Raw genomic sequence first — 11,767 nt, forward strand, 5'->3', positions numbered from 1 at the left:
AAATTAGTTTCTACTCCCATTTCATTTGCTGTTTTACATACCAGTTTATCCAAAATACGAAAATATTATCAGTTACTGTATACTTTTCAGTTCACCAGAAGAAGCTGAACGATGTAGCAGCCTGACTTAAAGCATCCATATCTGAAAACTCAGAAAAGCTATTACAGAAAACAGCAAAACTGCCTATGAATTGGGAAACTGGTACAGACCTATATTTTTTTTTCTCCACGTGAAGTAGAATCTGGACTTTCTTTCACTAAAGTTGGTACTGAAAGATGCCAGTAAATCATATAAGGATTCTGTACAGTTAGAACACCTGTATAAACGGCATAACGTTAAAATGATGCCGTTTCGGGCTGTGTTCTTTTTTCTACATCTACATCTACATCCATAATCCGCAAGCCACCTGATGGTGTGTGCTCCTGGAATGACTTGCATTAACACGTGCTGCTTGAGCGCTGGGTGCGAAGCCCTCCAACTGGCAGGCGTGTGATTGCGAGCAGCTGTCGGCAGAGGCGATGCACCTGGCCCTGGAGTGACAGGCGTGGGCGGGGCGAGTTCATCTCGCGCCGCCTGCAGGGACAGGACAGGGACAAGCGCCGCGACAGCGCCTCATTAGCGACGCATCCCCGCCGGGAGGCGGGAAGCGGGATGTCGGAGGCGAGGGGTAGGTTGTAACAGGCAGCCGAGTGCTGCAGCGGGAGGTGGGAGGTGGTGGGCAGGGGCTGCGGGCGGCTGCAGGCAGGCGCAGGTAATTGATGCCTTCCGCAGAGACTCAACTCTCTAGTCAGGCAGCTGCTCAATCTCTGACAACAGTTAGAACATTTTAACGAACGCATAGAGAGAAAGCAACAGAAGGGCTGGTAAGTTATATTTTCGAAAGAATTGTTCAGTGGATCTGTGATTATGGACTCTCCTTAAATTTGGAAAAAAAAATACGCACTACATTTAGTTCTGCATAACACATAGTCGTATGAACAATTGATGTAGCACATAAGCAGGAGTCAGTAAATAGGGTAGAATGCTCCAAATTTTTGGGTGCACATACTGATGGAAACTGGGATGGGAAGAAACGTATTACTGAGCTTCTCAAACAATTAAGGTCAGCTGCTTGTGCTCTTCATATAATTGCTATTCTTGGAAGCAAACGTATCAACTACCGGACACATTTTGCATAATTTCACCCAGTAATGTCTTATGGAATAATTTTGTAGAGCAGCTGGTTACTTAGAAGGAAAGTATTGATTGCAAAAAATTGAGCAGTAAAAATAATATGTGGTGTTCATCCACGAACATCCTCTATGAGTTCTTCAAGGAGCTGGGCATTTTAACCACGCCATCAGAATACATATATCGGCTAATGAAATTCGTCATAAAAAATCCATCACAACTGCAGATGAATAGTCACGTCAATACCTACAAAACTAGAGGCAAAATTATCTAATGTTAAAGCTGTCAGTGCCTCAGACAGGAGCTCAGAATGCAGCAACAAAAATGTTTGATCATTTGGCTAACAAAATAAAATGTCCGACAGGTAAAGGGTCAAGTTGTTAACTCTAATTTAAAATAATTTCCCTGAACAACTCCTTCTATTCCATTCACGAATTTGCACTAAAAATGGGAATCTACTACAAAAAGTGAATGTAGTTGCTTGGGTAGAATTAAAAATAATAATGTGTTCATTAATGTTAACACCAATCATGTAGTATACCCTGTAAAATGACTCGTTCCACATCATTTCGATAAAAGGATCTGTGTAACATTAATAGCAATATGTCTGTGACATGCTTTTGCACATTAAGTAAAATTTCATGATATCCATGGTGGACTATGATTTGAAAGTTTATTATACAAAATAAATTAAAACAATATGCATCAGTCACTTTTATTTTCTACGATTGCAAAAACAGTATTGAAAGTGAGAAATTAATATCGAGCCGGCCGCGGTGGTATCGCGGTTCTAGGCGCGCAGTCTGGAACCGCGCGACTGCTACGGTCGCAGGTTCGAATCCTGCCTCGGGCAGGGATGTGTGTGATGTCCTTAGGTTAGTTAGATTTAAGTAGTTCTAAGTTCTAGGGGACTGATGACCACAGCTGTTAAGTCCCATAGTGCTCAGAGCCATTTGAACCATTTTGAATTAATATCGAAAGACAATCTAAAGAAATAGGTGAAGCTGTACCTATTTTATCTAGCAGTAGGCCTATCGTACATTGTAAGTTTAGTTCTTCATCCGTTTTTGTTTCATTTGCCGACTTTGTTCCTTGCTCTCTGGTGGAAAAGGGTATATTTTTAGGTAAATTTTCGTTGGTCTTCATCAGAAATAGGTTCCATTTCCATCAAACATTTAATTAATTTACGGCAACTACTTGCAAGTTTGAAATATGCACCTAAAGCGACATTTAAATGTTTTTTGTTCTTCTTCTTCTGACACATAAATCAAACTAGACTGTTTTCTGATTTTACCAGTTTGTTGTAATTTTCCATCGTTCACTACTATGTACCCTCATGAGACGAAATTTGCGACCACCCTTAGAACACAATACCGCAGTTAGTTTGCATGGTATAGACTCGACAAGTCTGGTAGCTTTACTGACACATGTGGAATCAGTTGTCTTAAAACAGATTTAAATGTTTTAGCAAGTAAGTAACAGGGAGTGACAAGGTGGCAAACATAACACGTCACTCAGAAAACAGTTTATTTAACAAGTTGTAAAAATATTATTATTCTTTTTCGTCTAAACACCTTAAATTTAACCATCGCAAATGAAAAAAAAATCCAGCATTGTAATATTTATAAATTTTCAGTTTTATCATAATATTACATGGTGTTTCTGGATTCAGCCTTTATCAAAAATGATAGAAAAGTGTTGGCTAACACATATTCCAAACAAAAATGAATCAACCGTCACTAGACCTTTATTCAGCACACCGCTTGACACCGGTAGCACCAGCAAATGAAAACAAGCAATGAGAAATTATAAAACACAGTGAAATATAATCTTCAGTGAAATATTATTTGAACCCACACAATGTACGCTTTCATGGCCGGCGTCTTCTTCACTCAGAACATGTATAAGACTGCTACACCGTTTTATCTCGGGAGATGTCTCCCTCAGTTAGAGACGAAAGGTTAGGAAGCTGCTTTTTACATCGCCCGCGACCTATCACCCCGAACGCTTTGAGATGGATGCATATGACTCAAGGTAATTCTATTTGTAAAAAAGAAGGTGTAAATAATTGAAACAATTGCGCCGACAGAGCTTCAAGTAAAACAGGAAGCAGTAAAATAATTAATTTTAAGAAGAAAAAAAGAGTTACACAAAGCGTTTACAAGTAATATTCCTAAATTACAATCCGAGCACAAATCAGACAGATAGGAATTACTGTGACATAAGCGGACACTGAGGTGACAAAAGTCATGGATAGCAGTATGCACATATGCAGGTGCCGGCGGTATCGCGCAAGTAAGATATAAAAGGGCAGTGCATTAGCAGAGCAGTCATTTGTGCTCACGTGATTCGTGCGAAAAGACTTCCGACGAGGTTAAGGCCGCAAAACGGGAATTAACAAGACTTTGAACGCGGAATGGTAATTGGAGCTAGACGCATGGGGCATTTAATTCCACGAATCGTAAGAAAATTAAATATTCCGAGATCCACAGAGTTAACAGCAAATTTCAGTCATCACTTCTCACCACAGACAATACAGTGGCTGACGACCTTCACTTAACGACCGACAGCAGCGGTGTTGGCGAAGAGTTGTCAGTACTAACAGACAAGCAACATTACGTGAAATAACTGCAGAAATCAATGTCAGACGTATGACGAATGTATGCTTTAGGACACTGCGGTAAAATTCGGCGTTATTGGGCTATGGCAGCAGGCGACCGACGCGAGTGGCTTTACTGTCGGCGCGACATCGCCTGCAGCGCTTCTCCTGGGATCGTGACCATATTGGTTGGACTCTAGATAACTGAAAAAATCTGTGTACTGGTCAGATGAGTCCAGATTTGGTAAGAGCTAATGTTACTGTTTGAGTGTGGTTCAAAGACCAAGAAGCCATGGACGCAACTTGTCAACAAGGCACTATGCGAGATGGTGGTGACTCCATAATGGGTGGACCTTGTTTACATGCAGTGGACTGAATTCTGTGGTCCAACTGAACCCATCGTCGACTGGAAATGGTTATCTTCGACTGCTTGGAGGCCATTTGCGGCCACTCATAAAGTTCATCAAACTACAATGGAATTTTTATGGGAGATAATGCACCATGTCACTGGGCGACAGTTGTTTGCGACTGGCTTGAAGCACATTCTGGACAGTTCGAGCGAATGACTTCGACACATAGATCACTGTATATCAGTCACATTGAACATTTATGGGACCTACTTGAGAGGTCTGTTCACGCACAAAATACTGCAGTGGCAACACTTTGGCAAATAATGACAGCTATACGGGCAGCAGGGTTCGATATTTCTGCAGGGGTCTTCCAACGAATTGTTGAGTCCATGCTGCTGTGGGGCAGTGGGTGGAATTAATGTTATAAAATGTTTTGTATTACTTATGCTGTTGTTTGCCATTCTCAACACTGGCTCTCTAACTACAATATTGGCAACCAGAAAGTGATTAGCAAAACGTGAAGCCTGTAATTAGAATTCCTAGTGCCCACTTCATTTGAGAAATACATTTATAGCTACAGCTTATAGCTCTGAGGAATTAGGAGATTGTCTGGGATTCATAATCAAAAACTATTCTCTCTAAATGTTCACTATATTCTGAAAGTCACAGACCAAAAAGAATCCACACAATCCAACTACCAGAGCACGTGAAAATACGACATACGCAAACTGAAGATAGATCATTAAAGTCATCCCAGAATTAACACTTCACTTGAAAATGATTTCATAGTTACGCGTATCCCGAGTAACTTATTACGGCATCCGAGGCTGTTTATAGCAATGATACCAACGCGACACGACTCCCAGCACAGGTGGCGCGCTAATCAGCGTCTGGAGAGAACTGGGGCCTTTCTTCTCGCGCAGCGTTCTTATATACAAAGCCGCGGTGCAGACGGCTAAGGGAACGCCTGATCAAATCCGCTCTCCCGACTAGCCGCTGGGCTAGTAATGCACCACTTCAAGTTATCGAATAAATCATTGCTTCCTTTGCTGATGGCCAATGAAGCTCTCAATTTAAATGTGCAATCAGCACACAGGTAAGTAATCATAATAAAAGTCTGACGTGGCTAAGTCAAATATTTTGGGCGAGAGAATTAATTTAATTACACTACACGCAGTAGACGAGCTCTGAACTTGCTCTTTGGAGATACGCTATAGCTATAGTTTTATAGTTGTTCAGTTGAAACTTCTCACATTTCCCTTCTACTTAAATTTAAACATCCTAGCCTTATTTATTCGCCTACTTAATCTATCTTGCTTCCTTAATTTCTAAGACAAAAACCAGAAAATCATGAATTTCAACTAAAATTTTAATTCGTGAGATCCAGAATACTGTTTCTACTAAATTATTATGCAAAAGGAATCTCAATATAAATTTTTAAATTTCTAGCTCTTTTCTGTTGCGCCAATGATTTTTACAGAAAAGCGTCCAAATTTCGAAAATGGTTAAAGTTATTGAACTGATATTCAACACATATTGATTTAGTATTACTCCTGACATGCTACAAACGTTCCAGGTTATTTACTTGATTTTTAATGTATTGCGCAACATTTATGACGTCAGAGCTAGTTACAGCGGGCTAGGCTGGCACACAAAGGAAAGACTGATGTGAATTTTATATGCTGCTTGCCTACACTGCGTCAAATTGCAGTTCTACACGGGGCAAAATGAGGTATCCCACGACATGTCACCACAGTGTAAGTTAGTAAATTTGGATCCAAAACTCACTGAATAAAATAGTATCTAGCTTAGTTCTTAAACACACAAAGAATCCTGCAGTAAGGGGATGAGTTCACACACCATGTCCTTACCAGAGATGTCTAATCAAAACCGATGAGCACAGATGAATAGCCCCAATTTGCCCATGAATTCCTTTGCAAAATGTCGCACTGCTCCACCAAATCCGAGGTCGCAACGTGCTTCACGAACAATAGACAGCCACACACCCGCTCTAAATGACATTCAATGTTGGCAGATGGTCATACTGTCCATGTCCACTGGCACTTGCCCTTGGCCGGCCGCGGTGGCCGTGCGGTTCTGGCGCTGCAGTCCGGAACCGCGGGACTGCTACGGTCGCAGATTCGAATCCTGCCTCGGGCATTGGTGTGTGTGATGTCCTTAGGTTAGTTAGGTTTAAGTAGTTCTAAGTTCTAGGGGACTTATGACCTAAGATGTTGAGTCCTATAGTGCTCAGAGCCATTTGAACCATTTGATCCTGCCCTTGGATGGTCGTCCTGTTGGTATCGGTGGTAAACGACTGACAGCGAGCTCATGCACAATGCCGTTACGTGGCGCTGTAGAAACCCACATGCCCCCTGGTGGAATGCAAAGAAGACGCCTGCTTGGCTACAGGGGTGAAGGGATTATATTGTGCCTTAGATATCATGTGGAGGACGCGCATTCTCATAAATTATGCGCCGTTGGTTTGTGGGCCAGAAGCTGGTGCTCGATAGCGTCCCACTCGTGCTACAGTGGATTCAGATCAAACGAAATTCGTCAGCATGAGTCGACTCCCATTGTTCTAAAACACCGCACCCTGGCACTGTGAAACAGCTTCCATTCTTGAAGCTGATTCTGCCATTGGGGCTGACATCAAGCATGAAAAATGCTATTAAGCATGAAAATACGAATTTGATCACCACTAACATCCAGCCCAGAGCTGTCATGGTGCCTTTGGTTACTATCACAGGCCCAATGGAAGTCCAGGTGAATAGCACAATACTGCTCCCACCGGTCAGCGTCCGTGATGCAGTGGTGTTTGGAGCGACCCTTGGACTGGCTGGTATCGTATCCGGAGACCTCGACCTGGTGTAGCAAAAATACGAATTAATGCGACCAGGCAACACCTTTCCATTGATCTACAGTCGAGTGTCGATGATCCCCCGTCCACTGCAGATGTAATTGACGATGCCATTGGGTTAACATCGGAACATGTCATGGTCATGTGCTGCGTATCCCAATGTTCAATAACGTGCGCTGAACGCTGTGCTTAATTACACTTGCCGCAGCACCAGCAGTGTACTCTGTACTGTTATGCACCGTAGTTCCATAGATGAAACGTGACAGTGACACGCGAGCAGCTGATTAGCTTCACCATTTCTGAGATGCACCTTCCGAGACGCTGTGGCATACTACTAAGTCCATCCAAAGTCTCTTAGGTTAATGGATTTTCCAATTTGTCGGCCATATCATTCTTAGAATGACTCTCCATTAACCTTTATTCTGCTTATATTTTCTTAACGGGTCACATGCCCACATAGCCACAGAGTGACATTCACTCTCTTGGTGGGCAGTGAATATAATGTAGACCAGAGGAGAATAAGATGTAGAAGACGGTTAACAGCAAGTACCAGGTTATAAGTTCTCCCTGGTAGATTTTGGGGTTTGGTTATCAGGTGCAAGTTCTTCCTCTTAACTGTAGTAAATGGCACGAATGCTACTGTTAGTTCACATTTATAACATGTGACGTAGCTGTACAGCAGCATGGAAAGAGCAAAAGTATTCCATCTCTTTTCAGCTATATTCATTCAAAACAAAGACGGACGTCGCCTAACGCTCCGAAGAAATAGATAAGTTCTTCTTCAGCCTAGGAGTAGGTAACAGGTCCATTCTGACATTAATTATTCATCCGCTTTCTATTTCATCTGATAACATTAATTCTTGCTCCTGGGTAGCAATGGGACACTTTATGTAAGTTGTCATTGAACGTCTTCAGCAAGCGATTCCACCATTTGTTTCGGTAGTTTTCGACTTCTGCTTATGAACCGCAACCGTTCATCTAACGTCACATTTCAAATTTTATTATTTTTATCCTTCGCCTGACACGTTTATTAACCCAGTCTGTTTTCTGTTATCAGCTTTTTTTCTTCTCCGTTCTTCACTGCTGTGTAAGTACAAAGGAGAAAAAAAAATCAAATGCTTCTAAAAGGAAGTGGATGTGGAAAGAGGCACAGGGATAAATAAGAAATGCTCTTGGCTGCAACTCTTTATGGTAAATGTAAGAACGATTTAACAAGTAAGTTTTACGTTTGGCCCAGGTTCTTAAACATGCACCAGTATGTTTTCGCCTTTGATTGCAGGAAACCATTTGAGTAAAACATTTTGGTAGTAACGTTTATTCATGCTGTAAAATGAAATAAGATGCGTCCTTTTGGTTGGATTTCTGAAGAAGTTGCAAATTGAATTTCTTTCTGCTGTTTCATCTTGCAGCACGTTTTGACGCCCTATCCAAAAGAATAGTATTCAGATTGCTTTAAGAATTGTTATTTTAGTCTTTGGTTTTGCTGCGGAATGCCGAGGTATTAGTGAAAGTGATGAAGTAAAAGTCTCCTAAAAATTAACTCTCTCTCAACGAATGTATGGTTCAGACATTTGAAGTTGCTTTACGTCGTAATGTGCTAGATCACAATACTTTCCACATGAAGCTGTTAGCTAGTTCACTTCTCCGTTTTGGTCTATAGTGCAGTATATGACCATAAGAGTGTGGTCTCAGAAGACACCTGAAAATGGAGCCTCCAGTCTCAATAGTGGCGTTAGTTATGCATACAGTTTCACAGTAACATCACCACATATTTACTATAACACTAGACTTGTTGTTGATTGACTGTAAATCTTAAAAATCTATGACATATAAAAAACCACTGAAACGGATAAGACGACAATGTGCATGCACTTACTAAACTTCACATATGCTTTACAAAACATTTCAGTCGCATCTCTGACATATTTTCCGCTGCCATAAGATGATGCTGCACAAAATTAAAGTACGTGGAACACAAAATAGAATAAGCGCAAAATAACACATAGGGTTGTGAAAACAAGGCCCTTATGTAGCATTTAAATCAACAAACTGCTAAGCAGCAAATGTAATCAACAACCAGACAGTCAGGAGAGACTCCATGTAGTATTTCAAAAAACAAACCGCTAACAAGCCAATGTAGCTAACAATGACAGTCAAGAGAGAGACAAAGTCCAGGGAACAACACTTCGCGACCGGGAACTGAAAACAAGTGGAGATTCTTAAGTAGAAATGAGTTACATGACACTTTCCCAGAAACCAGACGGGGTCGGCTTATCTTATGTGACGGCTTCAGAGTCGGAGGAATTGCCGGCCGCGGTGGTCTAGCGGTTCTGGCGCTGCAGTCCGGAACCGCGGGACTGCTACGGTCGCAGGTTCGAATCCTGCCTCGGGCATGGGTGTGTGTGATGTCCTTAGGTTAGTTAGGTTTAATTAGTTCTAAGTTCTAGGGGACTTATGACCTAAGATGTTGAGTCCCATAGTGCTCAGAGCCATTTGAACCATTCGGAGGAATTGCTCCCTTTACAGTCCAACAGACAGGTAGAGGGATGGTGCTAATAAGCAAAATACGTCAAGTGACCTAACCCCAGTTCCCAGAAACATCGGTTAGTGGGATAGGGGTCCAAATAAACTAACATGGATATCGAACTACCCGTAGACACCTTGACGGCTTCTGAGAAAATGTATTCGAGATCCTGTATGTACCTTTTACTACGTAAATAGTTCTGCCGAAGCGGTGACACGGTCGCTGGCGTTGCTGCTTCATACTTTTAGGCCCTGTGTTCGAAACCGGACTATTATTTTCATTTTCGTTTTTAATTTATTTACCCATATCCGTATAAGATAACAACACGAATGTTTTTCAATGTATATTAAAATAACGTTTTTAGTATTCGCCTACTAACTGTATTTTTGGTGAATGAATTTAAAAAAAATTAAAACAATAAATGAATGGAAAAACTGTTTGAAATTGGTTTTGGTGAATTTCCTGTAGTGTATCTTGATCCATAACCAATTGAAAGGGCCAGTATTGGGAAAAGTGATCCGTTCTGCTGCGAAATTATTGTCAACGCGTGAAATCTTCAGCAACGTTAAAGGCCTTTCTTCCCCGAGTGCGATTCATACGAAGAAAAATCTCTGTGGCAAACCTGGCTTCGCACGATGATCGTACTGTTTGGAAGTTCTATGTGTCGTATGTTTCTCCTAATGGTAGCATCGACAGGAATGTATCAAATCTTCCTGAAGAACCAACGTAAGAATAAAATACACGAATTAGGAATGAAATATTACAACGTGAGAATTTAAAAAGATAGTTACCGCTGAAAATACCATAAACACATATATCATAAATGTATGACAGTTATTGTGAAACCCAGTTATAAATTTGGAATTAACATAACGTCTTTGTATCCCCGAACTTGCTAAGAAAGATTCTTATAGTAACCTTCTGTGGGTAAGGATAGACAAATGAAAAAAGTGAAGTAATATAAAAATAATAATGAGGTTGCGAACACGGGACGCAAAGGTGAAAGGCCCTGATGCTAACCATTGTGCCAACAGTGGGTCTGAAACGAGAGCCCCCTCAAAGGCAATTAAAATAAGCTGAAAACTCCGATGGTCGTTATCTCAGAAACAGTCGAGCATCTATGGACAAGCCGAGACATGTGTTTACTTACTGTGGCTGCTCTTTCACTGAGCGATGTGTGTGGGATATCGGGTTATGGTACTTGCGTTGCTCTCCTCGGGTACGTCACGAAAACCTGCAGACACATGAGTGAAGCAGTGGCTTCCTACTACAAACAAGCTGGCTTGTTGTGATGAGGCTGCTTTCTCGACAGCTGGGGAATGCAGACAAACACTCTACATACTTTTCTTGGTATTCTACACTCAACACTGGGAACTGCCACAACGTGTAAAACGTTGAGAATAAGACAGAAGTTCCCAGAATGTTCGCCACCTCTACTTAGATAAGAAATTTTCACCCAGCATGGAGACTGGAATGCAAGGACAAAAACGTAAGCTGTCCTTAAGTGGGCACAAAAACTGAGCCCACCAATGTCAGAGACGATAAGAAAGAAAATTCTACGCTTTACTAGATAGAATGAGGAAGTCAAGAACAGAACTTCGAAGCAGTAGCAGTCAAGGGATATTCAGTCAGTTGAACAGTGGGAGATCAATTGAACATGCAGTCAATGGCTAGTCAGATTCACAAAGAGTGAAGAGACAGTGAGTAGTAAGTGACTTCACAATGGGTAGTCAGTGGGATCAGGAGAGATAGTCCGTTTGCTTTCTGGAGGTTTGTCAACTATTGTTAAATCAGTCTTCAGACTGTCAGACAGATCGCTATTTCCATCCTAGCATTTATCTTCTCTTTGTTACATATTTACCTTCATGCTAAGTGGATAAATCCTTGTGGTTTGAAGCGGAAATCTTAAAGCAACAGCTCGCACTTACTATGTCTGACCTCAGGTTCTGAATATTATGCTAAAACCACTTCTCTGAGACAGTTTGTGCGGGTTAATCCGCGCGGGGTAGCCGTTCGATCTAAGGCGCCTTGTCACGGTCCGCGCGGCTCTCCACGTCGGAGGTTCGACTCCTCTCTAGGGCATGGGTGTGTGTGTTGTCCTTAGCGTACGTTAGTTTAAGTTAGCTTAAATAGTGCGTAAGCTTAGGGACTGATGACCTCAGCAGTTTGGTCCCATAAGATCTTACCACACATTTTATAATTTCCATTGCGGGCTATAGTTGCCAGGAACGGAATCACAGGAACGCCACATCAGTTGGTGAGCT

This window comes from Schistocerca cancellata, chromosome 2, assembly GCF_023864275.1.
Source record: "Schistocerca cancellata isolate TAMUIC-IGC-003103 chromosome 2, iqSchCanc2.1, whole genome shotgun sequence".
Lineage (NCBI taxonomy): Eukaryota > Metazoa > Arthropoda > Insecta > Orthoptera > Acrididae > Schistocerca > Schistocerca cancellata.